The sequence below is a fragment of the Stegostoma tigrinum genome, chromosome 34 (genome assembly GCF_030684315.1).
Source record: "Stegostoma tigrinum isolate sSteTig4 chromosome 34, sSteTig4.hap1, whole genome shotgun sequence".
In the NCBI taxonomy this organism is placed as follows: domain Eukaryota; kingdom Metazoa; phylum Chordata; class Chondrichthyes; order Orectolobiformes; family Stegostomatidae; genus Stegostoma; species Stegostoma tigrinum.
In genome coordinates this window covers 12,893,353-12,908,731 of record NC_081387.1, presented here as the reverse complement: position 1 = coordinate 12,908,731, position 15,379 = coordinate 12,893,353, and the positions used below count along the sequence as shown (strand labels likewise).

At 48.8% G+C, this 15,379-nt stretch overlaps 1 protein-coding gene across 6 annotated transcripts in view; it reads right to left on the bottom strand.

The window, feature by feature from the left end:
- LOC125446303 (discoidin domain-containing receptor 2-like) overlaps positions 1-15,379 on the bottom strand; it is a 179,412-nt gene that overhangs the window by 108,792 nt on the left and 55,241 nt on the right. For 3 of the 6 annotated variants that reach the window (XM_059639755.1, XM_059639759.1, XM_059639761.1), the window contains exon 2: positions 11,459-11,729. The exons of 2 other annotated variants lie outside the window; for them this stretch is intronic. The gene's annotated coding sequence lies outside the window, so the exon portion shown is untranslated. Of the gene's footprint in view, positions 1-11,068; positions 11,092-11,458; positions 11,730-15,379 lie in introns of those variants that run through there. One more of the 6 variants, XM_059639758.1, reaches the window with a different exon arrangement.

Below are 15,379 nucleotides of genomic sequence, written 5' to 3'. Positions count from 1 at the left end.
GGCTAGAGGGACCAAGTGGCCTACAGCAGGGTCCAATGTGTATGCTGAAATCTGAGCGGAGAGGGAGAGAAACAGTGGGGAGAGAAGCATGTGGAGTTGAACAGGAGTCTTCTGCTGAAGTGACAGAGGGTACAGAGTAGAGATTCTCACGACATTGAGAGGGGGAGGAAGAACAAAATAGAACGGAAGATCTGGAATTGGGGGTGGGGGGGGGGAAAAGAGGGAGATTAAGTGACAAAGATGTCATGGGGTGAAAGGTGAAAGGAGCTAGGATCGGTTGTGGCAGAGAGACAAAGCATTTCGACCAAGTGATTGTGAACAGCAGAATAATGACCTACTCAGTCAGAAAAGCAAAAATGCCAGCTTCAGACCCACATGTGGAAGACACAGACAAAAGAAACTCAACATTGGTACTGGAGTTCATGGTCTGCAATTGTCAAACTCAACATTGAAACGACCCCAAAAAGTGAGGTTATGCACTTAGGCAGGAAGAACAGAGGCATCCAATATTTTCTAAATGGGGAAAGGTTTTGGAAATCTGAAGCACAAAAGGGATTTAGTTCAGGATTTCCTTAAGGCTAACATGCAAGTTCAGTTGACAGTCAGGGAGGCAAATGCAACTTTAGCATTCATTTCCAGAGGGCTAGAATACCAGTGCAGGGATGTCCTGCTGAGGCTGTATAAGGCTCTGGTCAGACCACATTTGGGAATATTGAGAGCAGTCTGGGGCCTGTGTCCGAGGAAGGACGTGCCGGTCTCAGAAGGGATCCAGAGGAGGGTTACAAGAATGACCCTGGAGCTGAAGGGTCATTCTTGTCATGCAAGGAGCATGTGGTTGAGGACTCTGGGTCTGTACCCCAGTTCAGAAGGATGAGGCAGGATCGGATGGAAACTTACAGAGCACTGAGAGGACATGGAGAAAACATTTCCACTGAGATGACAGACTGGGACCCGAAGGCACAGCATCAGGGTGAAGACACAAGCCTTCAGAACAGAGATGAGGAGGAATTTCTTCAGCCAGAGGGTGGTGAGCCTGGAATTCTTTGTCATGGAGGCTGGGCTGTTAAGGCTGAGATGGAGAGGTTTCAATATCAGTGAGGGGAAAGCAGGAAAGTGGAGTTGAGGATGATCAGATCAGCCATGATTTCAGTGAATAGCATAGCAGATTTGATGGGCTGAATGGGCTACATCTGGTGAGAGTGTGTGTGTGTGTGTGTGTGTGTGTGTGTGTGTGTGTCAGCATGGGCCATTTTTGGGGAACCCACAGAAATAAACAGCTCCAAAGAAGCCTGGAGCTGACATCTGCCAACAGGTTTCTCTCTCTCTCATTCTGTCTCTCCCCTGCTCAAACATTAGCTTTCAAAAGAGGCTTTGAAGTGTGTAATTACAAAACTGTTTCACCAGAGTCTCATTAAAACTCCACATGCCACCGGGAAGGGCTGGAAGTTGTTCCGCTCATGGCCCCCACCCTCCTACCATCCCCTTCGATTCCCACATCCACGCATCTCCCAAGGTGTCACTGCATCAAACCGTCTTCCCCGGGGGGTGAGAACAGAAAACACTGCATGCTGTTACTCCAGAGGAATGCCAGGAGAAAGTTTGGGAAGGGGAGGAGAGGAGAGGCTCGGCTCACTCCCGGATGTTGTCTGTTGTTAAGGCAGCTCGCCGGAAAAAGGAATCGGTCTCTTCCGTGGCTTGGGGGATCCAAGCTGCGTCCCCAATTAGCCGCAACCCCCGGTGACACCCACCCCACCAAAACTAAAAACACCGTGGGTATGCTTCAAATCTACACCGTGAGGCTGAGAGGTCTAGAGACAAAGTCTTTCTCATTCCCACATTCTGACAACTTGTCTCTCCCTATTTCCCGGTCATAGTTTCCCACTTTTCCCCCCCTCACTGAATGCCTCCTCTGTACCCTTCAATTTGTTCAAGGTGAACCCACATACAGCACGCATGGGTGCCTGTCTGTGTTTCTGCGACTGTGTGCCCGTCTGTGTGACCACTTGCCTGCTTGTGCCCCCACCTGGCTGCATGCCCGTGCCCCTGTCTGAGTGTCTGCCTGTCTGTGTGACCGTGTTTGCCTGTCTGTCGGTGCGGGTGAACTCAGGATCGTTACAGGTGCAGGTAGCTTCAGTTCAGTTCAGAGTTACGTGTGGCTCTCAATCACACAAAGGGCTCTTCACTAGGGCTGACATCAGGCCATGACTCACCCGAGCTCGCTCTGAATACACTGACTGAGAATCAACAAAACCTCGTGAGGGTGACTTGAATAACTGGCACCTGTGAATCAGAGCCTTTCGCTCACACACACACACACACACACACACACAGAGTGCCCCTGAACACAACATCTCTTTATTTCCAATCACACTGATGATCTCATTGCTCCACAGCCTCACTTTACAGAGATACTCTGACACAAAGACAGAGAGAGAGAGAGACCAGCCCACTATGAGAAAGGGTTGGGGGGGGGAGGGTGTGGAAAAGGACAGTGTCTGACCCACTGCCCCACCGAGTCCCAGAGGGAGGGGAGAATAGGACAGTGTCTGCCCCACCCTGTCCCAGAAGACATTTGAGGCTGTCAGATTTTGCTGTAATTACAACTGAAGTCTGAAAGGGAATGGGTGTCCCCCACGTTTCTCCCTCCCCCCCCACCCCAACCCCAACCTTGTGTCTGAGCCAGTACTCCACTCAGGGGGAGCTTTAACCTACTTTCCTATTCAAACTGCTCAGAGGTGCTGACTGAGCCATGGAACGGGTGGGACTTGAACAATAAAGGAGAGCTGCTAAAGGCCTAAAAAAACTTACCTGATCCAAGTCACTCCTTTGGAGCATTTCAGCGGGAGGGTGGGGGCAGGGGTCATCGATGGATGGGCTCGGCCGAATGGCCCGATCCCACCCCATGTCCAATTCAGTCAAGCGGCTGGTCACTAGGCCAGACGTGATCCAATTTCGTTTACACTCTTGAAGCAACATCTCTCAGTAGGTCGGCAGATTGAAAGGGTCGGGGGGGGGGGGGGGGCGGGGGTGGAATATTTTTTTTAAAAAAAGAAAAAAAATTATCCGATTTTGCAAACTTTCATTATTTTAACGCCGGGGCCTGGCGTGACCTCGGAGAGCACCAGGTCACCAGCAGCTGACAAGCTTCCCATCGCTACAGGCAACAGCCGGACTCCGAGGGCCCTGTCTGTCAATTCGCTTCACAAAGCCTTCAGGAGGGAAGGGGTTCGGTGTGGGGGTGGCGGGGGATGACCACAGCTGCCTCATAGATTAAACATTAAAATTCATTAAAAAAACATGAGACAATTCAAGGCCATTTCACAGACGTTGAGCAAACAAGACATTCTTTCTTCTTTATCTGCTGAAAGGATGCTTTACTCACTGTGCACTGTACACAAAAACGTGCCAGGACTTAATGAAAGTCAGGCTATTGTAAGAGAGCTCCTTTGGTTGCATTTCAGCTGGAGATTACGTAAATGTTTTAGAGGCTCCTGGCTATCAGGAAACTTCATCTCCATACCTTTGCGCCATATGCCACTGAGGAATTAATTATTAATCCGTTCTGTGCATATTCACGAACTTCAACAAAACCTCACACCTCAGCCTCAATCTTTGCCTGTTACCCCAACGGCTGTTTTGCTGCTGCATTCGTTAACTCTCCATTCGCGCTGATATGGTCACAGAGAGGGGGAAAAAAAGACCCTTCGGCCCATCGAGTCTGTGCTGATCAAAGTGAAGCACCTCGCTGTTCTCATTCCATTAACCAGGACTTGCACCACAGCCTTGTGCGCCCTGGCAAGGGTACATCTATACATTTCTTCAGTATTGCAAGGGCTTCTGTCTCTACCACTCTCGTGGGCAGCGAGTTCCAGGTTCTCACCGTTCTCTGGGCGAGAAACATTTTCCTCACATGCTCTCTGAACTTCTGCCCCTTACCTTTAAATTTAATGCCCCTGGTCAATGATCTCTCCACCAACGGTAAACGCTTCTCTCTCTGTACCTTATCTCATAAATTTTACACATCTCAATTATGTCCCCTCTGAGTGTCCTCAACTCTAATGAAACCAAACCTCATCCCATCCAACGTCTCTACCAAACAAATGCTCCAGCCCAGGTAAACCTCTTCCGCACCCTCTCCAGTCCTATCACACTTTGGAAGGGTTGTACAGATGTGATTCTAAGGGCTCCGTCAGTGAGGGAGTGCCGTAGTGTCAGAGGGGCTCTATTTTAGGTGAAAGTTATGCCGCATCAATTGGCCTTAAGAGATCCCAACTACCTAAGTGCAGCACCAACAACCACGCTCAACTCTGCTGCCTGAGCCTTAACTCAAGCCCCATCTGACCTGGACCACCCTTGTGATCGCTGACTTGCCTCAGACTCTGGGCCAAGCAAGGTCTCGATTGAGGTTCAGCTACTTTTTAAACTGAATTGAATTAAGTCTATTGGCACATGTTCTCAAACAAGGGTGGCACAGTGGCTCAGCGGTCAGCACTGCTGCCCTCACAGCACCAGGGTTCAATTCCACCCTGGGACGACAGTCTGTGTGGAGCTCACACGTTCTCCCTGCGTGGCTTTCCTCCCACAGGACGTGCAGGTTCGGTAGACTGGCCACACCCAAACTGCCCAAAGTTAACTGGGTTAACCATGGGAAATGCAGGATTACAAGGGTTGGTTAGGAGGCGGGTGGGGTGGGTTGGGGTTGCTGGTGATGGTCTGGATTGGGATGCTCTTTGGAGGTTGGTGTGGACTCGACGGGCTGAATGGCCTGCTTCCGCATGGCAGGGTTCTGAGATTCTAGAAATCCAGCGAAAAGTTTACAAGCCATCGCTTATGATGCCATCTTAGGTACGAGGTACAGATCTTCAGTACAAGCACTCGGGGGCAGGGGTGGGAAAAGAAAATCTTCTGTAATCTACCTCAGCCTCAAGATTTCAAGACTCTACACCAACCAGCCCGGCTTTCTTCCTTAGTGACGCACCATGAAACCAACCTCTTTGACCAAGTTTATCATCTGGCTTGGAGTCATGTATTTCTAGTACCATGTTCCTGCGAGGTGCCATGGGGCATCCTATCACATTCAAGGGAAGCAGTGGTCTAGAGGTGATGTCATTGTGCTAGGCTAATAATGAGGCAGCCTGGGTTCAAATGCCACAATGACAGATTGCAACAAATAAAATCTTGCACTGTTAATTATCGCAAAGCAAGGAAATTTTTAAAAAATCTCACGTGTTTCTCTAACGTCCTCCAGGGAAGGAAATCTGCCTTCTTAACTTGGTCTGGCCCACACATGACTCCAGACCCAACCTGACGTTGCTGGTTCCCAGATGCCCATTTCCCGTGAACGAACACAGAGAAAATTAACGAGGCTCTCGAAATGATTTGTGGTTGACAGGATGTCCCAAGATGGTCTTTTCTCGTTTTAGCAATAGATCCTATGGGCGGGCCAGCAGATTAGCTCCATACATGCTGTCCCCTTGGCTCGACGTGGGAAACGCAGTAGCCAAACTGAGCACAGCAAGATCCCACAAACCGCAACGCCAAACGAAAAACAAAATGACGAAGTGATCAGGATGCCCTCTGATACCTTGGCGCACACTAGGAGAAGGGAGTGCCAGGCTGGACCTCGGTGCTCTCAAACAGAGCACTGAGGCCAACCATATGCTGGGAGAAATCAGAGGTGCACCCACTGATTCCTAGGTGGTAGTCAGGCAGATCAATGGCATCGTACCCAGCCCCTCTGGCAAAGCTGCTCCACTCGAGCCAACATTCAAACCAAGTGGGTGCCTAGCTCTGTCTTGACCTACTTCAAAGCGAGTTGGGACGTAGGAAGGAGCACCAAGTGATTTGAACAGGAACCGTCTCAGATTGCTGACGGAGTGGGTCCCGAACCGAAACGTGTGTTCCTCCAGCTCCACACTGTTGTCTCTGAAAAGAAACTGCGTCCAGGGTAGAAGGATGATAGGAACTGCAGACACTGGAGAATCCGAGATAACGAGGTGCAGAGCTGGATGAACACAGCAGGCCGAGCAGCATCTCAGGAGCAGGAAGGCTGATGTTTCGGGCCTAGACCCTTCATCAGAAATGGGGGAGGGGAAGGGGGTTCTGAAATAAATAGGGAGGGGGGAGTGCAGAGAAGATGGATAGAGGAGAAGATAGGTGGGGAGGAGGCAGACCATTCAAAGAGGTCGGGACGGAGCCAGGAAAGGTCCGTATAGGTAGGGAGGTCAGTCTGGGGAAGACGGACAGGTCAAGGGGGCGGGATGAGGTTTATAGGTAGGAGACGGGTGTGTGGCTTCAGGTGGGAGGAAGGACAGGTTAGGGAGGCGGGGACGAGCTGGGTTGGTTTTGGGATGTGGTGGGGGAAGGGGAGATTTTGAAGCTTGTGAAATCCACAGCGATACCATTGAGCTGCAGGGTTCCCAAGCGGAATATGAGTTGCTGTTCCTGCAACCTACAGGTGGCATCATTGTGGCACTGCAGGAGGCCCAGGATGGACATATCGTCCAAGGAATGGGAGGGGGCATTGAAATGGTTGGCGACTGGGAGGTGCAGTTGTTTAGTGTGAACCGAGATGTTCTGCAAAGCGATCCAGTGTAGAGACAACCACTCTCCAGTCAAACAAGTGGAACAGCATCTTGCCAACAGAGAAGTGGCTGGCATGGGTAGATTAAAATCTACCTGCTTCCCCTCGCAGCTTCCACCCAGTCCCCTGGGAAATAGTGTGTGACTGTGAACAGGAGGGTGGGGAAAAGAGGTGGGTGAGAGGGTTGATCCCATTCACTGGGAAACAGGATGCCCAATGTCTGACTGTGATGGGGGGAGGGGGTGGAAAGAGGGTTAATTTCTCCAACCCCAGCCCGGGAATAGGCTGTCCCTGGTAAAAGGTGCACCGTGGGAATCAGACCAGGGGGACACCAGAATGAAACTGCTCATTCTCCGACTAGTTTCGGGCAAGACACCAAATTTGAAGTCGACTTGCACCAACCTGCCTCAAGGATTTGGCACATGAGAGGGAGACAGGCAAAAAAAAGGATCTGCTCAAACAAACACCCCTTCATCATCTGCTGCGCACAGGAGAGTCCGGAGAATCACTTGCAAATCTAGAAAATCAAAGTGAGAGTTTCGGCGAGAAAGGGAACTCAAAAAAGTTCCGGTGTGCCAGGAACCAGAGGACTCCGGTCTTCCGATCTCCAGGAAACTCCTGGAGAGAGTTGACGGCATCGATACAGAAAAATGGTCATTCCGCGCTGAGTCACGTCCTGGCGTTCCCTGCTGATGGAGAGATGTGCATTTAATTAGCGCCACTGACCACCTCAGGCCGTGGGGCCAACGAGGGTCTCGGTGAATTGTTGCAACGTCGGCTCCTAGCTGATGCACAGCAAGATCCCGCAGGCATTAACGAAATAACGGACGCAGGCATCTGCAGCCTGTTCCTAACTGCCCTTCGAACTGAGTGGGTTGAAGCCAGGTAAGAATGAACTGGATTGCCACGGGGCTGGAGTCATGTAGAGGCGAGGTTGGTTAAGTCATCAGGTTTACTTCCTTCCCGAAAAAGGGTGTTGGTAAACCGGATGGGATTTTGATGACCCTCTTACAGTGCGGTGCTCCCTCATCACAGCACCGTCAAGAGGATCAGTGCTGAGGGAGGGCTCCACTGCTGTCCTGCCTTTCCTCAAAACAACACATCAAACTGAATCTCAGCCTTTCCAACGGCCACTATTTCTGAGAAGGGGTTTCTTCCCGGTATTTTGTGCTAGCAGTCAAGCAGCACCCCAAGAGCAGAATGCCCGGTCACTGGCTCATCATCAGCGGGATCTTTCAGTGCACAATTCTACTGCCGCATTTCGACAGCACGTCGCTGGTGGACAGTAACGGACTGTGGGACATTTTGCGATCATGAAGAGCCCTCAAGCAATGAAAACCCGTTCTTTCAGGTTAACACAAATTTTTGCACAAACAGATTCAAGGCCAGCTTCTTCCCCGCTGTTATCAGACTTCTGAATGGACCTTGCAAATGTTAATTCTGATCTCTCTCTCTCTGCATCTTCCCTGCGGCTGTGACACTATTCAGCACACTGTTCTGCTACCCTGATGCACTTTGTACCATACGATCTGCCTGCATAGAATGCAAAACAACGCCTTTCACTGTATCCCAGTGCATGTGACAACAATAAATCAAACTCAAAATGACAAGAGTGTGCAAGAGGAGAAAAAGAAGGGAGGGAGAGGAATGCTGCAAACCACGGTGCACAGTGGAAAATAAGTTTGGACAAGCAGTCCAGAGTCGGGCTAAGAGCAAAATACATCCACGTATATAAAAAAAAATAGATCTTAAGTAGTTTAAATGCCATGACTGTAAAAAAAGGGCAGTTGGCAACTACTTAAGAGTGACAAGACGGCTGGAAATAACCATTACTCACAAGGAAACACTTGGGGAACAGGTAGAAGGTGGTGAGGCAGTTAAGCCCTGAAAATAACACATAAACTGAACACTCAAACCACCGAGACTGAGGGTTCATGTGATGTGAAACCATAACTGAAGTCTGCACTACTCAAAACAAAAAAATGGGGAATGGTAGATACCTGTTCAACATAGTTTATGCCGAGGAGATGTTGCATATGTCTCCCATGACACAAAATTGTATAAATATGTTGCTCTGAGCCCGACTTGGAGGCCTCTTCCCCCAGTTATGCGTAGTCTTGAACAAATCCACCTTGTCAAGATCCACTCAGGTCTGAAAGCTCAATTTTTGCAAAACCCTCTGTCATCTTTGGCCTCGTTTCCTGGGGTATTTCCTCCCTATTCACCCCCACCAAAACAAAGAATCAATTCATAAAGCAGGTCAAAGAGTAGGTGATCTATCCAGCTTTCTCCTTTGCATGGGATGTATGAAACATTCTCCTGTGCAATGCAGTGAGAATCCACTTTGGGCATTGATGTTAACAGGGTGGTTTTATATCAGCCAAAATAAAAAGAGTTAGTGCCCACCAGGCCGAGTATTGGGCACATAACTGGCCCTGTGTTCTGTCTCACAAGTATGCCTTTAAGAGACACAAGCTTATGACATCAGCACTATCTCGAGTGGGGTGTAAGGTATTGTGCTCCATCTTACCCTAGGGTCACCAAAAGGATGACACTCTACCCAAGTCACACTCCCCTGCTGTGATGTCATTGTGTTAGTTTCAGTGCAGTATGGCTCTTCAATCCGACTCGTCCGTTACAACCAGGTTTCCCTGAACTAAACTGGTCCCACTTCCCCACACCTGGCTCTTTTTTTTAAAAAAGAAAAATTCATTCATGGGATGAGGGCATCACTGGCTGGGCAGCATTTATTGCCCCTCCCCAAGAATGAACCACATTGCTGTGGGACTGGAGTCACACGTAGGCCAGACCAGGTAAGGATGGCAGTTTCTGTCCCTCAAGGACAGTAGTGAACCAGATGGGTTTTTCCCATTAATTGTTAATGGATTCACAGTCATTAGATTCTTAACTCCAGATATTTTATTTTACTCAAATTCCACCACCTGCCGCGTTGGGATTCAAATCTGGGTCCCCAGAACGTCATCTGGGTCTCTGGATTAACAGTCCAGCAATAATACCACTAAGCCATTGCCTCCTCAAGGCTCAGATCCCTGTGAACCTTTCCTATTCACATTCCTGTCCAAATGTCTTTTAAATGTTGTAACTAGACCTGCATCTGGCAGTTCATTCCAATCACTAACCACCCTCTGTGTAAAAGGAAAGTTGCCCCTCAGGTCCCTTTTAAAATCTTTCTCCTTTCACCCTAAAAATACACCTTTCAGTTTTGAATTCCCCCAATCTGGGCAAAAGACTTGCCTTATCTATGCCCGTCATGATTTTATAAACCTCGCTCAGGTCACCCCTCAACCTCCTACAGTCCAATGAGAAAAATCCAAACTTCTCTTTATACCTCACACCCTCCAGTCCTCACAACATGCTGGTAAATCTTTTCTGTAGCCTAACAATGTGAAGGCACTGAGGCTGTAAAGTGAACACATTATTGTCAATCCAGGGGACAGAGCAGCGTACTGTTTATAGCCCTCACACTGATGAGCCTGAGGAATGTAATGTCTGCATGTAACAGCTAATAAATGTCTTTCAGATTCTTCAACAAGGTATCCACACCCAGTTTCTTAGCTGCATAAGCATTGCAACAAGCGAAACACCTTATTGGAGACAGTGGCTGGTCTGCGCTAAGTGCTTTTCACAAACTGAGACTAATTTAGCTCCTGGGTGCAACAGTGCCAATCAGATCCCGACTTCCCACTTCCATTTGTACAGACATGAAAGCATAATTAATACAAGCTACTTTCAAAACCAACTCAAGTCAGATTTTATCCACATCCCAGCCCAACCCACCTCACCAAGTTTATCCTTCCCCAGGAAAAGCCAAGTAATTTAGGTGAGTTCACAAATGTAACAGGTGAGCAATATGGAGTGTTCTTGCTGCATTTAATGGCTTTTATACTCGAGTGCTTGCATTTCGTAGTATCACGATATGATCCAGTACAGTTTAGGCCTCTACATGGCACGTTCCAGATTCCAGCACATTCCAAAAGCTTTACCACCGATAAAAACAGTGGGAAAACAGTATTGCAGTGGAAAAGTTGGCCATTTCGCCCACCAGCTCTATCATCTAGTCTGCCTTTATTAACTAGCGCCAGTCTTCTGCCTTTCTCAACTTCTCCAACACCGCCCCCCCGCGTAACGCTGCACACCATTTCTAACCGCCCGCCGCCCACCAAAAAATCTTCTTGAAGGCAGGCACTATTGTAACACAGGGAACGATAACATTTACTCACAGCGAGCCCCCAGAGGTCAAAGGTCCAGCCAGTGATGGACCAATTCTTATCCACAGCGCCCACGTTAGTCAAAATTCCAATACCAACACCCCGCTCCTATTTCAAACAGTGGCTACATCCACCTGAGAGGGAGGGAGCCAGACATTGCGGGGGTGGCGGGGTGACACCTGAGAGACACGTAAAGCAGCAAATCCCCTCAACCCACCCACCCCCAAGCACTGCCCCGGGTGGGACTCGAACCCACCAGTTTCTGATGGGATTGCACCATCGGTTATACAAACACGTCCCGGAAAGTCCAGCTGGCAGAGAAAGATGAAGCAAAAAGTGCTCTCTTTTTGTTCGCCCAGTTAATTAATGCACAGCACATCACATCACACAAAAGCGTGGAGTACAAGCCTCCGCTCAGTTCTGATGAAGGTGACTTGCAGAAATTTCATTCTAATCTCGACTTTTTTTGGGGGGGGGGCGCTGGGGTCTGTAAAATCGGGACTGGGGGGTGGGGGGAAAAGAAAGAGGCAGATTGGAAATCAAGGGGAATTCCGAGATGTCTCGCACAGGCAGCATAAGCAGAGCTGCAAAACAGCCAAACTGAAACAAACTTCCAACGAAACAAACTTTAATTAAAGCTGGTTACCTTGTGGCAAATCCAGAAGGCACTCCCTCTTCAGCTCAGCGAAAGTCACCTGCACGCAGGTCAATCCCAAATCTCTGTTTTGTTGCATTCACAGTCGATCTCCAAACCCCACTCCTTTTTGCCGGGGAAGACGAAAAGACCTCGAAATTAAAAGCCCCGAGTGATTCAAGAAAGGGCTTCCTCCGAGAAATGATCGGGAGATGGAAACTGTCCTATTATTTTACTGCCCATGCACCAGGAACTGCTCACTCTCTCGCTAACCTGCTGGAGACTGAGGGGGTGGGATCAGTCAGTCGCTGTTAATATTCAGAGACTCCGCCTCTCCGCCAGCAACGCAAACTCCCACTTTGAGCGTTTGCCACTCGGTTTAGAGGAAAAATTGTTTTCACAGAGCCAAAAACAAAACACAGAGGGAGCTGGCGACAGGAGCCCCCCCCCCCCCCCCCCGGCCCAAACCTTCCTTCTTAAAAGAAATATTCCAGATACACACTTCTGCCCGTCCCCGGTGCCTGAAACAGTGGGCTCAGAGGAGGTGGTTCTGAAAGGGGCAGGCGCCACCCCGTGTCAGAAAAGGGGCTGCAGAAACTCTTGTGGGCAGAGGAACGGAGTTAGGGTTTTGAGCCTGGGTGTGACTTTTTTTCTTTAGAAGGTTTTGGAAAACGACTTTTCTTGTTTTGAAAGACAAGTGCTTTTGTCGCCAGAGGCCTAGTGCAAAACATAAAAGGGGTTCTTCACGGTTGGCCTAGCCATACTCCGCTTATGCCATGCTCACCGCACCCAACGCTGAGTGCTGGCACTTGGCGGGGGTGGGGGGGGGGTGCGGAGGAAGTTTGCTTGGTTGATTTTGGAGTTGAGTGGGGGTTGGCTTAGGAGGAGGGATTGAGTAGACTGGGACTATACTCGTTGGAATCTGGAACAATGACACCTGGAATCTTATAGAAATGTAAAATTATGAAGGGAATAGATAAGATAGAAGCAGGGAGGTTGTTTCCACTGGTGGGTCAAACTGGAACGAGGGGGCGTAGCCTCAAAACAAGGGGGGAAGCAGATTTAGATCTGAGTTGAGGAGGAACGTCTTCATCCAAAGGGTTGTGACTGATTGGAATTCCTTCCCCAGGGAAACGGCTGAGGCTCCCTCATTGCATATTTTTAAGGCAGATATTTTTGAATAGTGAGGGAATTAAGGGTTAGGGCGAGCAGGCGGGTGAGCAGAGCTGAGTCCAGAAGGATGAGCCACGATTTTACTGAATGGTAGAGCAGGCTCGAGAGGCCAAATGGCCCACTCCTGCTCTTGTTTCTCATGTTCACCACCACCAGCCCCAGGGAAAAAGACCCTTGTCACTCACCTTATCTGTCTATAAGGTCACCCCTCAACCTCTTACACTCCAGTGAAAAAAAAGTCTCAGCCCCTCCGAGATATTCGGAACTGCCAATGCTGGACAATCTGAGATCACAAGGTGTAGAGCTGTCTGAGGGTCTAGACTCGGAGATGTCAGCTTTCCTGCTCCTCTGATGCTGCTGGGCCTGCTGTGTTCATCCAGATCTACACCTTGTTATCTTAGCCTCTCCAGTCTATTTTTATAACTCAAACCCTCCATTCCTGTCAAGGTCCTGGTAAATCTTCCCTGAACTCTCTCCAGCTTAAAAATATCCTTCCTGTATCAAGGGCAACCTGAACCCATTGATCTCTTTCGCCCCAAGTACTATCCACTCCTTGCTGAAATCACACAATGTTTTGGCCTCAACGTTCTCTGATAATGAATTCCAAAGGCTCACCAGTCTCTTTCCACCCAGAATGTTGTGAAAGTTGTCGGTTTTGCTGGTAAGTGGGAATGAGTACAAAATAAAAGTTGCAGTCAACACAAACACATTATTATGCTGCATTATAAAACATTGGCTCAGTCTGGAGTGTTGTGTCCAGTTTGAGGCACCACACCTTTAGTAAGGAGGTATGAAGACTTTGAGGGAGAGCTCACAAAAAGGTTTAGATTAGATTAGATTCCCTACAGTGTGGAAACAGGCCCTTTGGCCCAACAAGTCCACACTGCCCCTTGAAGCATCCCACCCAGACCCATCCCCCTATAACCCACACACCCCTGAGCACTACGGGCAATTTAGCACGGCTGATCCACCTAGCCTGCACACCTTTGGAGTGTGAGAGGAAACCACAGCACCTGGAGGAAACCCACGCAGACATGGGGAGAAAGTCCAAGCTCCACACAGACAGTCATCCAAGGCTGGCATCGAACCCGTGCCCTGGGCGCTGTGAGGCTGCAGTGCTAACCACTGAGACACTGTGCCACTCCAACGATTTGGGAGTCTGGTTCTGAGGATGAGGAACTTCAGTTACATGGCTAGATCAGAGAAGCTGGGATTGTCTTCCTTAGAGATGAGAAGGATAAGGAGAGATATGACATCCCCAGGGCTCAGGCGAGAGTAAATGGGGAGAAACTGTTGCTGGAAGGAATGAGGGCCACAGGACATCAGCCAAAGGTCAATGAGTTGGCATTGTGAGGGAAAAGCTTTTTAACTCAGAGGGTGGTTAGGATATGATACCTGAGAGTGCACTGGAGGAGGATTCAATGTTAGTTGTCAACAGGGGACTGGTTAGTTATCTGAAGAGACCAGAACTTGCAGGGTGACAGAGAAAGGTTGCAATTGGTGGGACTGGGTGAGTTCGCTTACAGAGTGCTAGAATGACCTTCTTCTGTACAAAATAAAAGTTGCAGTCAACACAAGCACATTATTATGCTGCATTATAAAACATTGGTTCAGTCTGGAGTGTTGTGTCCAGTTTGAGGCACCACACCTTTAGTAAGGAGGTATGAAGGCTTTGAGGGAGAGCATCCAGCATGGAAACAGACCCTTTTGGCCCAACCAGTCCATGCTGAACATAATCCCAAACTAAACTTGACCCACCTGCCTGTTCCTGGCCCATATCCTCCAAACCTTTCCTATTCATGTACTTATCCAAATGTCTTTTAAACATTGTAACTGCACCCACATCCACCACTTCCTCAGGAGGCTCATTCCACGTGCGAACACCCTCTATGTAAAAAAAAATTGCCCTCGTGGATTTTTAAATCTCTCTTCTGTCACCTTAAAAATGTTCCCCTGAGTCTTGAAATTCCCCATCCAAGGGAAAAGACCATTAACCCTATCTATATCCCTCTTGATTTTTATAAACCCCAATAAGGTGAAAAAGTCCCAGCCTATCTAGCCTTTCTTTGTAACTCGAACCTTCCATACTCAGCAATATCCTGGTAAATTCCCTCTGAACCCTCTCCAGCTTAATAATACCCTTCTTGTAACTGGGTGACCAGAACTTTATGACCTCAACATTGATGTCCCAACTCCTATACTCAAAGATCTGAACAATGAGAGCAAGCGTGCTAAATACCTTTTTAACCACCCTGTCTACATGTGACAGAAACTTCAAAGAAATATGCACCTGAACCTTCAGGTCTCTTCACTCTTGTAATCATGATGTGATGGAGCCTCACAGCTGGGAAGTGTAGCTTGTCACCAGCTTAGATTATTTTGTCTGGAGGCTCCCCTACCATATTCCTTAATCACAGGATCTTAGAATAGTTACTGGTGCTGAAGGAGGCCATCGCGCCCATGTTGGTTCCATCCCCCATTGCCAATCTCCTGCCTTTCCCCCATACCGCATTATTCTATCCAAACAGTTATCCAATCCCCTTTCAGACCATGACCGTAAGATACAGGAGTAGAATTAGGCCATTCAGCCCATTGAGTCTGCTCTGACATTGGGTCAGGGCTGATATGCTTCTCAAACCAATTGTTTTGCTTCCTCTCCGTAAACCCTTGGTCCCCTTCCTAATCAAGGACCTATTTATCTCTGGCTGAAAGACACCCAATGCCTTGGCTTCCACAGCTCTCCCTGTGTCCCACAGATTC